The sequence below is a fragment of the Giraffa tippelskirchi genome, chromosome 6, assembly GCF_054371585.1.
Source record: "Giraffa tippelskirchi isolate mGirTip1 chromosome 6, T2T-mGirTip1v1.2.pri, whole genome shotgun sequence".
Classification (NCBI taxonomy): Eukaryota; Metazoa; Chordata; class Mammalia; order Artiodactyla; family Giraffidae; genus Giraffa; species Giraffa tippelskirchi.
In genome coordinates this window covers 37,175,755-37,197,828 of record NC_137280.1, presented here as the reverse complement: position 1 = coordinate 37,197,828, position 22,074 = coordinate 37,175,755, and positions in this window count along the sequence as shown.

The following is a 22,074-nucleotide window of genomic DNA, read 5'->3' as shown; positions in this document are numbered from 1 at the left end:
ATACAGCTGTGAGTACATAGTAATAGCACAGCATATTGAACACTATGAAAGTGCAAGTGTGTTAGTCATGTCCATTTCTTTGTGATCCCATGGACTGTGTGGCCCTCCAGGCTCTTCTGTCCATGGAATTCTCCAGGAAAGACTACTAGAGTGGTAATCATTCCCTTCTCCAGGGAATCTTCCCAATCCAGGGATCATTGCAGGCAGTTTCTTTACCTTATGACTCACAAGGGAAGCCCATTGAACACTCTAGGTGTAAAAAATCTGTACTTTCTTGTATAAATAATAAGTACCTTGATGCTATGGGATAGTCTATTGGGTTTATAAAATGTATAAAATGTAAAGCACAGAAGCTGTCAAAATGTAACAATTTTATTAATAATTTCAAGGTAGTTCAAGTCATACCTGCAAAAATTAGCCAGCTCTTACTCTACAGTGAATGGATTAAGCAAAGACATTTAGGCTTATAGTCTAAGTGTATAATCATCCTCATTGAGAATAATATCTTTTTAAAGTTGACTGTTCATCACTTAATCTACTTTGCATTGGAGGGAGGAATAAATTAGGAGTTTGGGATAAACACTACTGTATGTAAAATAGGTAACCAATAGGGACCTACTGCATAACACAGAGGACTCTATTCAATATATCGTTAACAGCCTATAAGTTAAAAGAATATGAAAAAAAAAAATATATATATATATATATATATAATATTCCCTGGACAGAGGAGCCTGGTGGGCTACAGTCCATGGGGTCACAAAGAATCAGACACAACTGAGTGACTAACTTTCACTTTCATATCTATATATCTACAGATATATATGTTGGGCTTCACTGGTGGTGCAGTAGTAAAGAATTCTCCTGCAATGCAAGAGACACAGGTTTGATCCCTGGGTCAGGAAGATCCCCTGGAATACGGCATGGAAACCCAATCCAGTATTCTTGCCTGGAGAATTCCATGGACAGAGGAGCCTGGCAGGCTATAATCCATAGAGTTGCAAAGAGTCAGACATGACTGATGTAATTTAGCACGCATGTGTAGATATATACGTATAATTACTTTGCTGTACGCTTAAAACTAACACAACATTGTAAATAAACTATACTTCAGTTTAAAAAAAAAAGTAAAACAGAGATGCCTATCCCATCACATATTGTGAGTTCTGCAAGGTTTCAAAGTCTCAGGTGGTGCAGGGTCACAATAATCTCAGAATTACTTAGACTTTAAATTCCAGAAATTCTATTAAGTAATGAAGCGAGAAGTGTATGAGTCCTCTGGACCACAAAAGTATTCAATGAAATATATTACAGTTTTTAAGAGAGAAGGTCCTAAGCCTTCTTGCCTTTGTTTCAACGCTGACTCTGACACTTTCTAACCAAGTGCTTTGGACGAGTTGTTTAAAATCTCTGTACCTTGATGTCCTTCCTCACTATTGAAAAGGAGATGACTGTAGTCTTTATCTCATGAAGTTAGAATCTTCTGTGTGTTCAGGAAAAAGAATCACTAGCACAGAGGAAACGTGTGAAGGATGTCTGATGTCTGTTTTCCCATTGAATGTCCTATGTCCTTCAACAGCCTTTGGACAGTCCTGAGAACAAACAGCTAAAGCTCTATTTTTTTTTTTTTTTTTTTGATGTTGCCTTTTGTGGACACTACCTTCTAGCTCTTTAGTCTGTAGCTTTCTGTGACAGGTTGAGACTTGATAAGATTTCCAGGCCTTTATTCTTCTTCACTTGTAATGAAGGCATTAACTAATTTGATAAAAGTTTACTGACTAAATACTATGTGGCTGATACCATGGTAGATACAGTGGATATATGAATGCCATATTAGTTGGAGATACATGCTGTGAAGAAAAATTGCAAGAGCTAGGAAGTGTTCAATTTCCAATGAGTTAACATTTGAGAACAAACCTACAGAAATAGAGTGAATAATCCAGGGGCATATTTGAGCACTGAATGTTTGAAGGAAAAGTAATAGTAAGCACAAATACCCTGTCGCCGAATCATGCTTGGTGTATTGGGCATTGCAGAAGTCAGAGTGTCCCGAGCAAAATGAGGGAAGAAAAATGATTACAGCCCTCCAGGAGATGGGATCATGCAGGTTTTTTTTTTTTAAAGAAATGTGGCTTTTACTCTCAGTGCAATGTGAAAGCATTGAAGAATGGGAGTAGAGAACCGTCATTAACCATGGCTTGCAAAGTCTTTGATGTGTTGCAAATAGATTGAAAGAGGACAAGAACTGATGCAATTAGAAGGCTGTCGCAATAATCCCGACGAGAAATGATGGTACCTTGGATGGAGGTAACAAGGATGAAGATGGGAAAAAAATTTGTATTCAGAGTATACTGCCTTTGAGCAAACTCTGGGAGATAGTGGAGACCAGGGACATCTGGCTTGCTGCAGTCCATGGCGTCGCAAAGAGTTGGACATGGCTGAGCTACTGAACATACAGCCTTTGGGAACAGAACCAATGATATTGGGTGGATTTGGTTGTGAGAGAAGCAGAGAGGTTATAGACAACTTCAGTGTTTTGGTATGAGTATCTGGGAGGGTGGAGTTAACTTTAATGAGTTGGCAAAATTGTGAGATATGTAGTGTTTGGAGAATAAGGGAGAATCAGAAACCTAGCTGTGAATTTATTTAAATGTGAGATAATGATTAGATACTTAAGTGAGAGGGTCAAGGAGACAGTGCAGTACACTGTCAAGATTTGGTTGCTTTGGGTATAAGATCAAAGAGATGGACTTATTGTCATCATGTTTTGGGTTTGCCTGTGACTTTCATGCATTGACCGCATATTGTTGGTCATTCCTCTCATGCAAGTTAGCATGACAATAAGTAATTAGAATACCTTTTAGAAATACTCCACCCAGCAAGGTATCAATAGTGCTGTAAGAGATCATCTCTGAAAGCATGATGGGCAGCTGAATGGTCTGAGGCAAAGGGACAGCCTTACCAATTCTTGGTACCACTTTTCGACATTTCTACACATATAGACATTACTTGCCTTACATTATATTTCTGAATCCCCTGCTCGTTAAATTTCAATCTCAAATGCAACAAGATGTATGGGATGAACACTGACTCCAAGCAGAAGGAAAAAAAATGAAACAAAACAATTGACAAGCTTTGACTATTCAGTTTATTTAGAATAGTGATCCCCAAGATGAAGCATTTTAATCTACTTTCATTTCATCCATCTAACTGTGTTGCACCCATTACCAATTCTTACTTTTTTCCTCTGACTTGCCTTTACTTTTAATGTTTTCCTAGTTGTTTTAAGTATGTTTAACTATGTGGGAATGGAACTGTGTTTCCTCCTGAGAATTCTGATGATTCATTAGCTGAATGATTTCATATACTGCATTAATGTGCTTGTTATTATAAACTATAAGATAAAAGCATGTTTTCTTTTATATTGCAAAGCTCTTTCTAAATATGCACACACATTCATATGCAATACCTGCAAGCATTAAAATTGCTACACTTTGTATTTTAAATATTTTCCTTCTTCTAGTGTACCTGTTCTTTGTCTCATTTCATTCTATGCCATTTATTTTAAATTAAGTATAAGCATTTCTCACAAGGATGCCTCTTTTTACTCTAGATGGATTCCTCTAAATTCTTGAGAGGTGCAAAACCCGTGGAACATTTACTAGTATAGTGGGATCCATTCTTTGGAATGTCTCTAAAACAATGCATGTTCTATGCACCAAATCAAAATATGCATACCATTGTCCCTGTACTTCCAAAGCTGTTTCTGATTACTGATCGAAATTCCCCTGTTCTTCATTAAAGGCTGAGATTCTTTTAAAATTCTTATTTACGGCTGCCTGGTCCGCAGGGGCAGGCTGTGGATTTAATCGCCTACAGCACCAAATCTCTTTTAACATTTGGCCAACTGAACATTAGGCACCTTGTTGGCTGGGGGGCGCCACGTTCCTACTCAGTGTTTAGATAAGGTAGCCACAAACCAGTATGCTTCATTTATTTCCAAAAATTATTAGCACTAATGAGCATTACATCCACACATCAAGAAAAGATACAAAATAGAGTCACTGCTTCTTAGACTTCATTAAGCTCAGTATTGCTTTATTCAAGGGGCAAGTCTCTAATTTTAGAATGTTCTATAAAGACAGATATAAACAAATACACTGTAATTAATAAAAAGTATTGCTTCCCTGTTTAATTGGTAGCCGTATTCAGATATAGCTGAGAGTTTAAAAAGATACTTCCTGGGGGTAAAAGGAGGAGATAATTAAGTGTACTATAATAGAAAGTATTTCATTGAATTAAAATGAATTTTATTTTCTCCTGAAATAAGTAAAACAGTCAGGTGTCCACATTCATTTTGTATCTTCTTTTGTGACTGCAATATACCACAAAAGGTTTTCATTTAAATTTAATTTTTGTTATATCACATATTATATTACTTACTCTATGTGTTTAAGTGCTTTAAGCTCTGAATCTACAATATAAAATTAAAAAGAAATCTTTCCTCTTGGAAATGTCAGGGTTTTTTTTTTTTTTCCTCCTAAATCCAGAGTATGTTTTCAAGGTCTCTTCTAAAATGATAACCTTCATATGAGTCATAGGAATTTAAGAACATCTCTGGATTAGTCTGGCTTCAGTGAGGTTAAACGCAGCAACAGCATGCCTACAAAGAGATACGATAAGCAGTTATAATGGGTATCACTCAACACAGCACCAAATATAAATCAAAACTAACAAATGCCCTCCCCCACAAATCCTCTCAAGTTCAGTTCCTTGAATTTAATTATTATAGCAAATGGTAATATAACAAGAGTGTCTACTGTCAGAGAAAAAAAAATGTTTAAAACAGATGTGAACCATACAAAGCATATGTAAAACACATGTGATCCACAGCAAGGTCACAGGACCCATTGACAGAACACATGTGGAGTACGTGAACCACATGTGGACACATGTTGTGAAATCACGTGTTTCTGTTCAATGCCAAGACTCGTATCATATTCTAAAGAAATCAGGGGCTCTTAAATAAACTTTGTACTTCTTAAGGTAAATGGATACCTTTTTGTTTAAAATCCTGTAGTGTAGGCAGACAAGGGTCCTCAAATCTAATACTGGGCTTGAAAGTACTCAAATCCTTGTTTCACTCCTGTTTTCCTATCCCAGGGTGATTCACTTGATTATTCTCAGGGAGTAAAGATTTCTTCCTTGCCCACAGCTAATTCTTTGAGAATGCCATAGCCTATAATGAAATTTAAGCAAACAGAGCTTAAGTGTGTGAATTAGGAGCATCCGTGGTTTGAATGGGTTTTTTCTTTCCTAAAACACTCGAACTGGCAAAACATTGCTACCTTATCTTATATACCTTGAATAAAATTAAAATCTTCTATACTTACAAAAAGTCATCAACAGAAAAACTCAAGGAGAACGTTTATTTTATCTTATAATTTGGGGGAATAAAATATTAACCATATAATTTAAAGTGAATGTGAAAAGTCTCAGATATACATGGATATAAGCACAGATATATCACATTATTTGCTAGAGCATGAAAACAGTAATAGGAACTTATGGATAGGCATTAATTTAATTAGAATATGAATACATTATTTAATGTGCTCTCTTCCACAGCCCTGAAGAAATGCAGTGCAACTAGAATTCAGTAAGGCAACTGCATGTTTTAAAAGAACCTACAATACAAGAAGAAATGAGAGAAATAAGTTTGGCTTCCTGAATTATTAAACTGCGACTTCCAACAAGTGACACACTTTTTTGAGGGTCAGTTTTGCACAAAGAAACAGAGGGAGTATACAATTGCTTGCTTAATATGTTAGTTATAAATTACACAAGCTATTATGTGCAAAACTGTATTGTAAATGCAAAGATATTTTATGTATAGGTGTTAGCTATTTCCACTCACAGTTTACACATGAAAAACACTGCGATTCAGAAAGGTAAATGGATTGTCACATCACTGATAATTAATAGGGCTAAGATGAGAAAATAGATAGTTTTGCTTAAGATTCTCCCATTCTCTTCCAAAACAAAAAGCTGAGCAGAGTACATTTCTCATTAACAGGATATTCGTTCTGCCTCTGCCTAAAGAGACATGCATTGATATCAGAGATAAACATTATTATAGTAATGTCACATTCACATTTACAGAATTTTATATTTTCAATGTAAAGTCTGATCCAGTGAGCATTTGTCTTCCACTTCAGGGAAACTACCTCCTTTCTAAAGATTAGTAAATTAAGTCCTAAGAACACAGTAAATACATTACCTGAATTTGTATACTTATTAAGAAACAAAACTAAGAATGTAATTCAACAGATGAAATTCAAAGTCCAATAATTATTTCCCACTGAGCTAAAATATTTAAATGTATAATTGCAACAATGACAGCAATATGGTGATATAATATATAATTTATATATTATATCCAAAATAATGTTTCTAATAATGGTGTTATTAAAAACGAGTTTGTGATGGAAGAAAACTATGGCATTAGGAGAAATTTTACCACAGAATAAAATGAAAGATTTTCCTTTGTTACTGTTCTTGGCAAAATAAAGTAGACTATCCAGCATATTCTGAAAAGACAGACTCCAAGCTGCTTACTGACTTCAAATGTATCAGTTACCTATTGCTTACCATTGTTTTCAAAAGTCATTCTATTATATCTTAAGATTTTTAAAATATTTTTCTTAGATACATTTTTAAGCTACAATTTCCTTGTTGGTATGACATTTTCTTTTAAACCTGGCTCATTGCCATTCACACTTCAAGACAAAATTCTAATATCACTTCTGGGAACCCATCCTGAACCATCTTAGAAAGAATTGTTTCCATCTTTCCATTGTACTTGCCACATCATGTTATTGAATACAATCAATCTCTTTGCATGCCTACTTTTATCTCTACAGGCCTGAACATTCCTCAAGAGTGGAGTCATTGTTTTTATTAACTTTGTATCCATAGTACACAAAGTTACTTAAAGCTACTTAAAATGGTGAATCTGAGGAAATAGAAAATTAATAAATGAATGAATGAATGATATGTTGTTGCTTTTCCTTTTTGGAATTAGTTGACTTAGAAGCTTACATGCTCAGTTCAGGTGCAATGTCATGACCAGCTATGTACAGTACTAAGCTGCTTCCATCCTAAAGGAAAATAATTCAAATAGCCACTGTATTTTTGTTTATTTCCTATTGTCTATTTATGAAACACCTCTTCAAATAATCAGCTCTAGAAGTAGTCTGTCTCTTCTTTTAGATGCTTATACATTATATACATTATAATTTCTTGAGAGATATTCCCCATGACACCAGAAAGAATCTTTATGTCAGACTAGCACAGAGAATGATAGACAATATCACTACATTGGTCTGGAATTTTTTTCTGGATTTTGACAATGGATTATATACACACATTTTTCATACCCTGCACCTCCATTGGAAATACAGAAAAGGGTAATCTTTTGTCATTCCAATTTACCGCCACCCACTGACATTTCTCTATTAAAGATGCGGAGCTGAAAATGTGAGTCTCACCCCTTTCGTCTCGTATTAATGAGCCATGAGGAATGAGCATCACTCACTGTTTTGACTGTGCCTTCTCTACCATGTGCAAGGCAGACACAGTGTCAGCCAGCACTCCGAAGGGTCTGTAGATCTTGCATGCTTTCCCATTCGATCAGTGCAAATCTGACAGTCTGCTACTTGGTTTCTTCCAAGGCTGGTTCTCACACTTAAAAACAGGAATACGATCTTCAACTCAATCAAAACTGTCCTATTTCTCTTTTCCTATCTAATCCTCTCCCCATCATCATCTATGCACTCCATATAACACAGATACTATGACAAATGTTTTTAAAATCCCCTCTTGTATATCAGGTGAGGTCCAAACTACTTTTGTATTCAGACTTGGTTTGTTCAATCTAGACCCTCACCTAACTGATCATGGTGACCCTTAATCACTTTTTCTGCCCTCTCTTATTCTCCTTTATTCTCCAGCCATGTGAGGTTCTTATGTTTTTTGAAATGTTAAATCTACTTGATGTGACTGACTTGTCCTATCTCTGCCTCTTCCTGTAACAATCCTTACTGATACTTCAAAAATCGACTGAAATATCACAAAATCTCTTCCTGTTCATGCTTTCAGAGTACCTTGTACTACTTCTCTGGAAGAAACTGTCCCTTTGTAATAAAATTATTTGTTTGTGCATCATATTTTGTATGAGATTGGAAAATTTATGAAGGTAATCTCATATGTGTATTTCCTATACGTCTGCATTCACCCAGTGATTAAAATAGCAGATGGTAAGAGTTTGAACGATTAAAGGAAGCAGTGTAGGGGAGAGAGTAGCTGATCTTATGTGAAAAGGAGCAGATACTGCATACACATCTCAAAATAGGCTTTAGATGCGAATTTAGAATTCTTAGTCCTACTTAATCTTTAGAGATTCATTTTTAGATAAGGATGCACCTGAAGATAAGGTATATACATGGTTCTGAATAAGTTTGTTTCCATCTTAAAGAGCATTGAGTTTATTTGGGGGAGAGGAGTCTTAGGTACCCCAGTTACTGGAAGTGTTAACTTCTGTTTTTATTACATGTCAGCTCCCAATATTAGAACAACTACTAAAGCCAGTAATTCTTGTATTTATCTTTTTTCTTTGTGCTCATTATTATCCAAGTTGATTTATCATTGAATTTTGGTTTCCTTATGCAATCAGGAGGGTGGCCCTCATGAACTCACCTCCAGAATGTATCAGATAAACATAGCATAAGATGCAGTCACATCATATTTCTAATGAAACAAACCAGTACGGAGTGAGTGCAATATACAAGATGGCCTGGAAAAGAGTAACTCTTGGAGTAGCTGTGAGATCTTAATTAATAAAAGGAGCTCTTAAACAGTCATTAAAGTTTTGTGTTATTGTTTTCTAATGATGTAAATGCTAACAGTAGTATAAATGTGAAGCAGTTTTGATCTCTGAGGACCGCCCAAACATTGGACTGTCCTCCTAAACAGACAGAATAGAATGCAGTCCCCATTCAGTGTGTTATACCTCAAGAGAATTTTTCACTGTGCCCAGAATAACATACACACACTCACACACTCACTTGGACATTCTCTTTATTTCTGAAGGTCACTCTAAGATTTTGGTTTAAGCCAGATAGCTAAGTGGATTTTTTAAAATCCCAAAGGCCCAGAAGAGCAGTGACCTTTAGTCCCTGGAAGTATGAATGAATTTACATTTCAGAGACAGTTTTGCTTAAGGAGCAAGGCTGAGAAAAGGCATAACAGAGGTGCGGGAAGGGCAGATAAGGGCAACTCCGTGTGGCTCTATGTAGACCAAGTGACATGCCACCTTTGTCACAGTTTTGTCCTTGATAGAAAGAGCACTCTTGTGTTTAGAATTACCAACCCTGAGACTAATGGGAGGATGGACAATATCACAGTCAAAAAGCTTTCTCTCCAAATCTTCCCAGCAACAGGCTGGGGAATAATAATTTCATACAAGTCCCACAAGTGGCGAGGCTTCCCTGGTGGCTCCGTGGTAAATAATCTGCCTTTAATGCAGCAGACACGAGTTTGATCCCTGGGTGGGGAAGATTCCCTGGAGAAGGAAATGGCAACACACTCCAAAATTCTTGCCTGGAGAATTCCATGGACAGAGGAAACTTGTGGGCTACAGTCCATGGGGTACAAAGAGTTGGACATGACTGAGTGACTACACCACAGCTACCATCTACAGATGGCACAGGATGAAAACTTCATTCAATGTGTCATCCTTTCTCCTGACTGCCCCCTTCCTTGACTAAAAACAAATATTATTTAGGACCCTTCCATTACTAACAAACTGAGATATTTCAGTTCTATATAAACCTTCTACTTACATTTGTTGAAGCTCATACCACATGCCAATAAAATAACATGTCCATTTTAAGTCAAATAAGACTTGTTAGCATATGAGAAAGTTGCTTTTCTCATGGTGGCATACAAAACAACTGATTATGAATCACCAGAAGCTATAGGACAAAGATCACGGAAGAAAAATAATTTATTATAGGGTAATATATTTGGTTTTAATTTTTTATTCATGTTGGCTTTTTGATGGAGCACTTTACTAAGGACCATCTACAATGTCTATTCACTGCTGAGAGTAGTACCATTATTTTTTTCCTTATTAACAATTTTAAAAAGTTAAGTGAACATGGGAAAGTATTGTTTGAAAGCAATTTGTGACAGAATCCTTTGTGCTTACGCTATTCAATGAGCTTAATCCTTTCTGTTTATCTCTCTCAAAAGAAACTGCATGTCTTTGGGTATTTGGAAACCGTGTGTAGAAATTTCCTTGTGTTTAATTTTTGGCATTTTTTAAACTATTTATAAATATAGTTTAAAATATATTATATTTTAATATAATATAAATATTATATATTTTTTAATTTCACTGAAATTTACAGAGAAATACCAAAGACTTCTTAAAACAAATCTGAACTCCCTTTTCTCCAACACACACACACAACCAGGAGCACACACAATTATATAAACCTATCGATTTTGAAATCTAGTCTGCTATAAATCAAAGTGCACAGTGAACTGTGCACAGAAAGCTACATGTGCATTTAATTGTGCCTCAAATATGAGACATTCCACCCCCCAACCCAAAGCCTGCTGCACTGTACTGTGAGATACATAAACAAAAGATTTATATCACTTAGACCATATCTGGCCTTGTGTCTATATTGTTGCAAATATTCTTTCAATACATGTTCCTAAAACCAGGAAGCACTAGCTTGTGAAAACACTGCTAGATGTAATACTTTTGCCTTTTAGTAACCTTGGCAGTCTTCAAAGAATTTTAATTGGGTCAAAAACCAAAACTGACACACTTGGTTAAGGTCTGTTCTCTTGGAAAATGCTGGAGTGTTCCAGATGCCTGTGTGCACATCTAAAACTTTGCAAAGTAAGCGTATGTGCACAGAAGCAACACAAAGAAGGTGTATCTTGATATCATTTGATGCTACCATGGCTTGTTCAAAAGCCTTCTCATAAGAGAAATTGCAAGAATAACTTTTAGGACCGGGTATGGAAATGAGGCACATAATTCTGGCTACAATAGTGGGAGTGGTGAGTCTAATTCCACCCACACACCCTTATTAACTGAAAACATTATTTCCAGGCTGAAAGGCTTGAAAATCCTGGTTCCAGCAGCAATACTGTCTGCCAGTATCCCATAAAGCTTTATTTCCCCAAGGTTTCCACAATATGACATATTTGGATCATGTTCAGTTCTTACCTTCCCCTGTGTACATTTGTTTCACGTATTTTTATTGTTCTCTTAATTATCTGCACATAGATATTAATTCCAGAATGTACAAATGGGCTCCATTGTGATTTCCCCACCACACTTTATATGATAACATCACTTATGTATGCTATTTACAAGTTTCCAGGCAGACGTGTGGTTGATCTAAATTTGTGGGATAACAGCGTTCAGATATCTGCTTTCAATTTGTGTGCATGTTTTCCCCTGTTATTTTCCCTTTTTTATGACTGTATTAATTGTTACCAGAAGTCTCTATGAATGACTGAGCAACCCAACAATGGAATGTAGCAGACTAGAAATTATTATTTTGCTCCATCTGAGAAATGTGTCAATGCAGCCTAATTCTCATATCTTGGAGACATTCATGGAGTGATATGCCACTTGATTCTCTGCATGTGAGCACTTGCTGACCACCGGGATATGAACTGTCCTAATACTGATGCTTTTATCGACCCATTTGACACTTATGATGCTTGCAGAAATGATGAAGCAAAAACTAACCCATCACTAAGAGAAGTGGGACATGTGGGAACTGATATGTTGCAGCTCACTAAGTCTTAAGGCATTAAGCCTAAGGACTAATCCAAAGAGGCTGTGGCTGGCTTCAAAGCCATACCCTAACCTCATGCCTCAGTGAGTTAAGCAGCGGAATGGGGAGCAAAGAGCCCTGTGGTCTAATCTGGAGCATCGACTTACTATTTGGTCAGGTTTATTTTTGACACAACGTGATATCTTCCTTCTTTTAAAAAAAGAAGTTTAAAGCAGTATAAATAAAATTACTAACCACTTAAGAATTTGATGTGAATCAAAAACCTAACTTGTAAAGCATGGAACCTTCATGAATCTAGGCTGAAAAACCCTGGAGAGTTACTGTGGTATGACATTGAGGCTTTGGAGGTAGACGATAGTGTGGGTCTTTAGACTGAGACAAAGTACAATGTGAGCTAGTCCATCAAGACATAACATGACAAGAAAATGCTTCTGACCCCTCCTTGTGCTTGTGCTTAGTCGAGATCAGTCATGTCCAACTCTTTGAGACCCCCTGGACTGTAGCCCGCCTGGCTCCTCTGTCCATGGGGATTCCACAGGCAAGAATACTGGAGTGGGTTGCCATGCCCTCCTCCAGCAGATCTTCCCAACCCAGGAATCAAACCGAGGTTTCCTTCTGTCAAACAGTTCAGGCAGACGTACAACTTTCCACTGACCTAGAATATGGATGGAATATTCAGTCTCTCTCTCCTTTTCTTTTGCATGTTACCAATTGCTTTTAATCCTGATTGCACTTTAGAACATCCAAGAATCTTTTCTAATGGTGGAAAGTGAAGAGAAACTAATGAGTCTCTTGATGAGGGAGAAATAGGAGAGTGAGAAAGCTGGCTTAAAACTCAGCATTCAAAAAACTAAGATCATGGCATCCAGTCCCTTCACTTCATGGCAAATAGAAGGGGAGGATGTGGAAGCAGTGACAGATTTTATTTCCTTGGCACCCAAAATCACTGCAGATGGTGACTGTAGCCATGAAATTAAAAGATGCTTGCTGCTTGGAAGGAAGGCTATGACAAACTTAGACAGCATATTAAAAAGCAGAGACATTACTTTGATGACATGGACAGCAATGAGATCAAACCAGTCAATCCTAAAGGAAATCAACCCTGAATACTCATTGGAAGGACTGATGCTGAAGCTGAAGCTCCAGTACTTTGGCCACCTGATGTGAAGAACCAACTCACTAGAAAAGACCCTAATGCTGGGAAAGATTGAAAGCAAAAGGAGGAGGGATCAAGAGAGAATGAGATGGTTAGATAGCATCACTAACTCAATGGACATTAATTTAAGCAAACTCCGGGAGACAGTGAAGGACAAGAAGCCTGGTGTGCTGTAGTCCATGGGGTCACAAAGAGTCAGACAGGACTTAGTGACTGAACAAGAAACTTTTGAAAATATTAATGCCTATATTCATTCAGGACAATTGAGTCAGAATCTCCAGATGTGTGACTAAGGCATGGGTATTTGTTAAAGCTCCCCAAGTGACACAGATGAGTGTCCAAACTTGAGAGCATTTTGGAGGTTCTAATCAATAACTTACTCAGTGTAAATAGCAGCATGAAATATATGAGTATGTTATGTATCTATGAACAATTCCCAGAGTAGATTACAAAAATAATTTGTTCCATAGTAATATTAAACAGCCACGGCCAACTGCTTAGTAATAATGTCGTTTAACTGTTTTGGATTTTATTTTGCCTTCTTTCCTTCATATTCCTCTTCATTCTTAACCAAATAAGGGGGAGAATCCCTTATATTCTCTAAAAAACCCCAGCTGGATTGACAGTGCTAAACTTACATGTACATTTATTTAAAGGGAAATGCCTCTGCATGATGCTAATAAATGACAAATGGTTGTTGGCATGGGACAACATTTTTTCCTTCATAGAATACAACTCTCAACACCCATCTATAGTGTAAACTGCTATCTTCACTCACTGTTAAAATGAAGAGTCCTTTTTTTCTTCCCTCTGTCCACACAGGCTAATAGCTGTTTACACTCACTCAGTTCAAAAGATGAAAAAAAAAAGTAACACAGCAAGAGCAATAAATGATGGCTGCTAATCTTTGTCCTCATGCACAGTCCCACAAATGTCCACTCATAATACGTTTAAGAACTATTTCCTGAGTCCCATTAGGTGCATAAGAGAAGATCGTATTGAATTCTCTTGGGTTACTCCATAAATTTATACTCTGACTCATTTTGCATTTGTGGAAAAGCAGATGGTAAGGTGGAATTATTTTTGCAAGAGATTTATTAGTGGAAGGAGCATGAGAAAGTAAAGAAAACCTTCAGAATATTGTACATATTATACCCATTGAAAGACAGAGGAAAAGAAGGGAGGTAAGTTGGCTAGGCATGTATAATGTATAGTCTTCTGGTCGTAATACTATGCTGTATACAGTTCTAGGCTTACAGATCAGGTATTACATAATCCCCTGGGTAGTTGTGCTGGATGTCTGAAGTGAAGAAAGGCAAACTCACATTCATAATAAGTATTTAACTCTATGTGGATGACAGCTAGTCCTTCCAAGGATATGAGACAAGTGTACACATTTTAAAATAGAAATAGAGACATATCAAAGGTTCAGCTTTGGCCATCATTTTTTCCATGTTTATAAAAGGTTCCCTAGCAGTAAATGTTATCCAGGTTTATAAAAGTTTCTGTAGCAGTAAAACCCAACATTCAAAAAACTGAGATCATGGCATCCGGTCCCATCACTTCATGGCAAATAGATGGGGAAACAAGGGAAACAGTGACAGACTTTCTTTTCTTGGGCACCAAAATCACTGCAGATGGTGACTGCAGACATGAAATTAAAAGACGCTTGCTCCTTGGAAGAAAATCCATGACAAACCTAGCCTGCATATTAAAAAGCAGAGACGTTACTTTACCAACAAAGGTCCATATAGTCAAAGCTATGGTTTTTCCAGTAGTCATGTATGGGTGTGAGAGTTGGATCATAAAGAAAGCTGAGTGCTGAAGATTTGATGCTTTTGAACTGTGGTGTTGGAGAAGACTCTTGAGATTCCCTTGGGCTGCAAGGAGATCCAACCAGTCAATCTTAAATGAAATCAATCCTGAATATTCACTGGAAGAACTGATGCTGAAGCTGAAGCTCCAATACTTTGGCCACCTGATGCAAAGAACTGACTCATGGAAAAAAACCCTGATGAAGGGAAAACTTGAAGGTGGGAGGAGAAGGGGCTGACAGAGGATAATATGGTTGGCTGGCATCACCCACTCAAAGGACATGAGTTTGAGCAAGCTCTGAGAGTTGATGATAGACAGGGAAGCCTGGCATGCTTCAGTCTATGGGGTCATAAATAGTCTGACATGACTGAGCGACTGAACTGAACTGAGCAGTAAATGTGCTCCATTCCCTGAAATTCTTGACAGAATATTACATTCCATGCCCAGAAAATGTGTTTCTAAGCCAATGGGTCTTGAAATTTATCCAGTCTTAAACTCCAACCACCTTGATCAAATACCATCAATGGAGATGCATATACAGAGAACAGACTTGTGAACACAGTGGGGGAAGGAGAAGGGGATGAATTGAGAGAGTAGCATTGAAACTTAACAGATAGACAGTGAGAATGCTGTATGATGCAGGGTACCCAAATTCATTTCTCTGTGACAATGTAGCATGATGGGATGGGGTTGGAGGTGGGAAGGAAGATCAAGAGGTGTGGGACATGTGTATATCTATGGCTGATTCGTGTTGATGTATGATGGAAACCAACACATCAATGTAAACCAATCATCCTCTAATTAAAAATAAATTAATTAAAAAATCCAGTTCCAGGATTGCTTCCTTGACTCCAGCTAATTTTTGCAATGTCTCCAATATGTAATCTGTCTCTTTTATCATACATTGTACATCCCTTACACAAATTATGCTGAGATTTCAACTGTTTATCAGCTTGTGGGTCAGCAAAAGGAGTATTGGAAGCTACTGAAAGTTTACAAGTCCTTTATGGTGGACAGGCTTTTGCAACATCTTGCAAAAGGAGAAGTGATAGCTCTTGGACAAAATAAAGAAAGAAAGAAATAAAGTGGGATATCTCTTTAAACTCATATGGTTCAGGACTATGCAGAATCATACTTTTAGATATTCTTCTAGAAGTTACAGCCCCACTTTCAGTTTCAAAGAGGTTCAGATCTACCTTGGCAGAGTATTCAAATATCTCTTGGTCTCTACTGGAACCTGTCTTTGGTATAGTGCTCAGCCTTTACTGTGGGAGCTAAGGGCAATATTATAATTTAAAAAAGAGGTCCTAACTGCTTGTTAATTGCTCTTTGAGTCTCATTATCCCTCCACAAAGAGTCAATAGAGATTAGCCGTAATCTGCTAATTTATAGACATTGCCATAATTCTGCTCTATTTATAGACATGGTTCCCACCATATCTGACAAATGCCTGAAATCACCACATCTTCAAGGATATTTTCCTCCACATGTTTATCGCCCCAGTTCTTAAACAGGGAAATATTTAGTTAGTGAGTGACTATCTTGTATTTAACACTATATATGCTCTGATACTACTCAGAATGATGTACTTTTCACCAGCACAGTGGGGAATGAATCAATCCCCAAAACCTCATTTTACCATCAGTTTTCTTAAATTATTCTGGCTATCATTTACATAAATTTGGCTCTCCAGATGACCAAAAGGGTTTAGAGATGAAAGTGAGAAGGAGGGGCAGCAGAAAGTGTAAAGAATCTTTAGTTTTTGATATGAATATGAATCTTGTGTAAGAAAAGAGTGATTGGAATGAAGGTTATTGTAGGACATGTTGCAGATTACAGCACAATTTGAAGAATGCTGCAGTTGGGTAGCTGAGTGCTCTCAAGAAAAAGCTGTGCCTTGGAATAGCCCTGCTTTTCACTGAAATGGGTCCATGTTAATACTTCCTCTGTGTTTAGTTGTTGACTAGGAACAGGACATAGAAGATATAGTCTCAGTGCTAGTGCAATGGTGAATCCATAGGGGAGCAACTGGGATCACTGGACAGTAGTGTTCCTCAGAGCATAAGATCTGACTGGTGTATTTTCATAACCACTTCTACCTGGTCTCTACATGTAAGTCTAAGTAAATTGTATTCAGGTAGTTTCCTGTTACCAAAACCAAGGAAAGAAATTCGAAAGCTGCCAAGTAAATACACCATAATATTGATTTTTACAGAAGAGCTCCATGGAAAATCAACTTCTGGCACTAAGAAGAATCAGCACCATTGTCATACACTTGGTGAGACTTCTAAGATCACACTTAAAAGAGAGGGAGAGAGAATAATTTCACTTGACACATATTGGGCTCAAAGCACTGGTGAAAGTGAGTCACTCAGTCATGTTCAACTCTTTGGGACTCCATAGAATTCTGTAGGCAAGAATACTGGAGTGGGTAGCCATTTTCTTTTCCAGGGGATCTTCCCAACCCAGGGATTGAACCCAGGTCTCCTGATTGCAGGCAGATTCTTTACCATCTGAGCCATCAGGGAAGCCCAAGGAGCTGATGAGAATATGAAAAATGTGGAAAATGTCCAAAAGAGTTGGAAAAGCGGAATGCAAGCTGGATAGACAATCTAGGGAAGAAAAGTAAAGTCAATTTCTATCCTCTCATATAGGAGCTTTAGTGGAATGCATAATATATGTAATGACCCAGAAAACTGATATAAATATATATCAGTGTGTGCATATGTGCATGGAGGAAATAGTTTAACATCACTAATTTAATCTCATGAGTGTCCACAAATTAAAAGTTGAGATATACAAAGTACCTTGAAAATTTAAAAACGACACTATAGTTTAAGATTATTTTTCAGTTGATGAAGTGTTTATATGTGAAATCCTAAAATAAACTGTGTTTTCAAGAAACCCTCAGTTACATCCTTCAATGAGCACAGTTTCAAAGAGAATAGATACAGAAGAATAACCTTTAAAATTCTGATCTTGACAAGAACATTTTGAGTAAACATAGGTAGAACATAACCAGTATTTCTGTTTTAAGACAGCAAATTCCCTTTGTAAAACATGTACACACATATATGTTTATCTAGATCTGTATATATATGTATGAAATTATTAAATAAGATTTTACATTTGAAATAAGAGCATTAATTCATGAAAATCCTGCAAAATATATGAATGCAAAGCTTTTCAAAACAGTTTCAGTCTTAGAGCAAATGCAAAAGTCAAAAGTTTCAGGTATATAAATGAAAACAGCCAAGCTAAAAAGAACAAAAAAAAGGAACTAGTTAAAAATATCTTCTCAAACATTCTAGGGTGCCCCAGGATGAACCATTTAGAAAGCCAAGATCAGAGCAGATCTCTGAATGTAGATCAAGTTTTATCAAAGCCGACTACTTCGTCTGCAAGTGGTACAAAAGACATAGTTTAACAAATGCAGAAATAATGAGGGCTTCGGATTTCTAACCAAGGCTCCAAAAGATATACTCCAGTCTAAAGTATCAAAGCATGGGAGTTCACAACTGAAACTGTACTATTGCCACACAGAATGTCTGCATACCATAGGCCAGATCTATAAAAGCAAAAATTTCTGTCACTTCCTCTTTGCACTTTTATAATGAGAAGAAAATGTATGCTAGGTCTAACTTATGAGAAATTTGCAATTTTCAGTCTTTTTCTGGTTGACCAAAGAAATCTGTTGATTCTATGGAAAATTAAACTCATTACTCTCCTGGAGATTCTCAACATGCTAAATTTCAAAATACCAGTACCAGTCACCAAAAGATCATATTTAAAAGTTACAAATTTGAAGTTGTGTCTTTGATGATGGCAATACTTTATAATGAAACATAAAAATGTAGATGAATAATAAAGATCACTAAATTAATTAATTAAATACACAGAACTTGTTTTGAAATCTGAAAAGTAACTTCAGTCACATTCTTGTTAACATTGGTCAGAGCACAGGAAATGGAATCAGATCCACAGCTTCTTAAATTCATGTTTGATCTTCTATTTCTTAGCTAGATGACTTAATCGATATAAATCTCAGTTTCTAAATATTAAAGTTGAAAATACTATTATTATGCATCTTGTATTCCTCCTATGAAGTTAAAATATAATAATACAACTAAACTACAGTGTCTTGCTGGATGCTTAAAAATGTAGTCATTATTATGTTGTTACTGATCCCATGACATTAAATATGTAGCAACTTAAATGTTCAAATAATTATATAGTGACTTCTACATTAAATAAATAAGCATTTTAATAAAGTATCCATTAAAATGTCTCTTGATTGCTGAAAAGTTTTCTTTTTTAACACTTACAGCAATAGTTGCATAGTATTAATGGGAAAAGAGCTTATAAGAACATGTATTTTGGATCTGTGAGCCTGAATTTTAAAGAAGCACCACAGATATTTTTATATATGTTGATTTGAAGAAGTGCTTATATAAACATTTATAGGACTAATTTTCATGTAGTGCAGTAAGTGGCATTCAATTTTAAAGGAAAATCTTTTTTGGATTTTTGTAGTAAAATAAATCTGTTAAGGACAGAATGTTTGTGCCCCCTCCCCCCGCTGCTGCATATTCATATGTTGAATTCCTAAGCTCCAATGTGATGGTATTAAAAAGTGATGTCTTCCCTCATAGCTCAGCTGGTATAGACTCTGCCTACAATGCAGAAGACCCCAGTTCGATTCCTGGGTTGGGAAGATCCCCTGAAGAAGGGATAGGCTACCCACTCCAGTATTCTTGGCCTTTCCTGATGGTTCAGATGATAAAAAAACTCACCTACAATATGGGAGACCTGGGTTCAATCCCTGGGTTGGGAAGATCTCCTGGAGGAGGGCATGGCAACCCACTCCAGTATTCTTGCCTGGAGAATCCCCATGGACAGAGGAGCCTGAAAGGCTACAGTCCATAGGGTTACAAAGAGTTGGACATGACTGAGTGACTAAGCACAGCCCACAGCATAGTCTTTGGAAAGTAATTGGTTCTGTGTGCATGTTCAGTCATGCCAGTCATGTCAGACTCTTTGCAACCCTACGGACTGTATCCCACCAGGCTCCTCTGTCCATGGGATTCTCCAGGCAAAAATACCAGAGTGGGTTGCCATGCCCTCCTCCCGGGGATCTTCTCCACTCAGGAACTGAACCTATATCTCTTGTCTCCTGCATCTCAGGTGGATTCTTTACCCACTGGGTCACCTGGGAAGCACTTAATTAGATTTGTATGAGGTCATAAGGATAGAACCCCCAGGATGGGATTGAAGGAAACAGCTATCCACTCCAGTATTCTTGCTTGGAGAGCCCCATGGCCAGAGATGTCTGATGGACTACAGTCCATGGGGCTCCAAAGAGTTGAACACAACCGAGGGACTAACACACACATAAAGAAGAAAAGACACCAGAGCTCCCTCTCTCCACTGTGTGAGGACACACTGTGAGAAGTTGATTATCTGAAAACCAGGAAGATAGTTAGCACCAGAACCCAATCATACTAGGCACTCTGATCTCTGATTTCAGCCTCTAGAAATGTGAGAAAATAAATTCATGCTTTTAACTCCCCTAGGGAATTATATTTTATTATAGCAACAAACTGAATAAGACAAAACTCAAATTATCCGAAACACTTGTTTTCCTTAAAACACAGAATACCCCTATAGTGAAATACCACCTCACACCTGTCACAATGGCTAATCATTAAAAGTCTACAAATAACAAATATTGGTGAGGCTGTAGAGAAATGGAATCTCATACACTGTTGGTAGGAATGCAAATTGGTGCAGCCACTAGAGCAAACAGTATGGAGGTCTGAAAACCCAAAAATAGAACTACCACAGGATCCAGCAATTCCACTGCTGGATACATATCTGAAGAAACCAAAAACACTTATTCAAAAAGATATTTATACCCCAACATTCAGTCTGTGTGTGAGTGTGTGTGTATATATATATATACACACATATATATGAATTAATGTGTGAAGAGACATATTTAAGATTAATGAAATAAAAAGTTATGTTAAAATATATTTGCATTCAAATGGCAAAATATGTTTTCATAATAAATTTAATTTAATATAATGTAGCAAATATTCCTTATTTCCTACTTCATTTATACAATAACATTCAATACTCAATATCTATATTCTTGTTACTTTTCTTTATGTAAGTTTGCTTGCTGATAGGTGTTTAGGAAGAAATTGATCAGAAAAAGTTATATATGTATATATAATTTTCCATCTTTATCTCTCAGGTTTTCATGTGTGTGTGTGGGGGGTGGTCCTATAACATCTAGGATTTTTAGCTGTATTTATTGGAAGGAACATTGTTGACCTAATACATATCGTCTTTGAGTGGGAAACTTTAAAAGAAGAAAATGTTCTGAATTACCAATAAAACTATCCAATACAGCTCTCATACACATTGTAGAAGTCACAGAAGGAGAAGAAAAAAAGAAAGAAGAGAAAACAATATCTGGAAAAAAATATGGCTGAAAATTTCCAAAATTTGATGAAATATTTAATTGCAAACATCTAAGAAACTGTATGGGAGAAGGCAATGACACCCCACTCCAGTACTCTTGCCTGGAAAATCCCATGGACGGAGGAGCCTGGTGGGCTATAGTCCATGGGGTCGCTTAGAGTCGGACATGATTGCGTGACTTCACTTTCACTTTTCCCTTTCATGCACTGGAGAAGGAAATGGCAACCCACTCCAGTATTCTTGCCTGGAGAATCCCAGGGACGGCAGAGCATGGTGGGCTGCTGTCAATGGGGTCACAGAGAGTCGGACACGACTGAAGCGACTTAAACTTAGAAGAAACTATATGTATTCCAAGTATGGTGAACTCAGAGACCAACATTAAGACACATTATAATTAAACATTCAAAAGACAAAGAGAGAACCCTGGGAGCAGAAAGAGGAAAGTGAGTCATCACATACAAAGAATCCTCAATAAAATTATTAACAGATTTCTTAACATAACCTTTGGAGGCCAGAAGTCAAGGGTCTATATATTTAATCTGATAAAAGAGAAAAATATCTTAACGAAGAATACTATATTCAATAAAAATGTCCTTCAAAAGTGAGGGGGAAATTAAGACATTCTTAGACAACACAAACTGAAAGAGTTATTACCACTAGACCTGCCCTTGAGCTGGACATACTCAAGAGAGTCCTGAAGGGGTGAAATGAAAGGACATAAGGCAA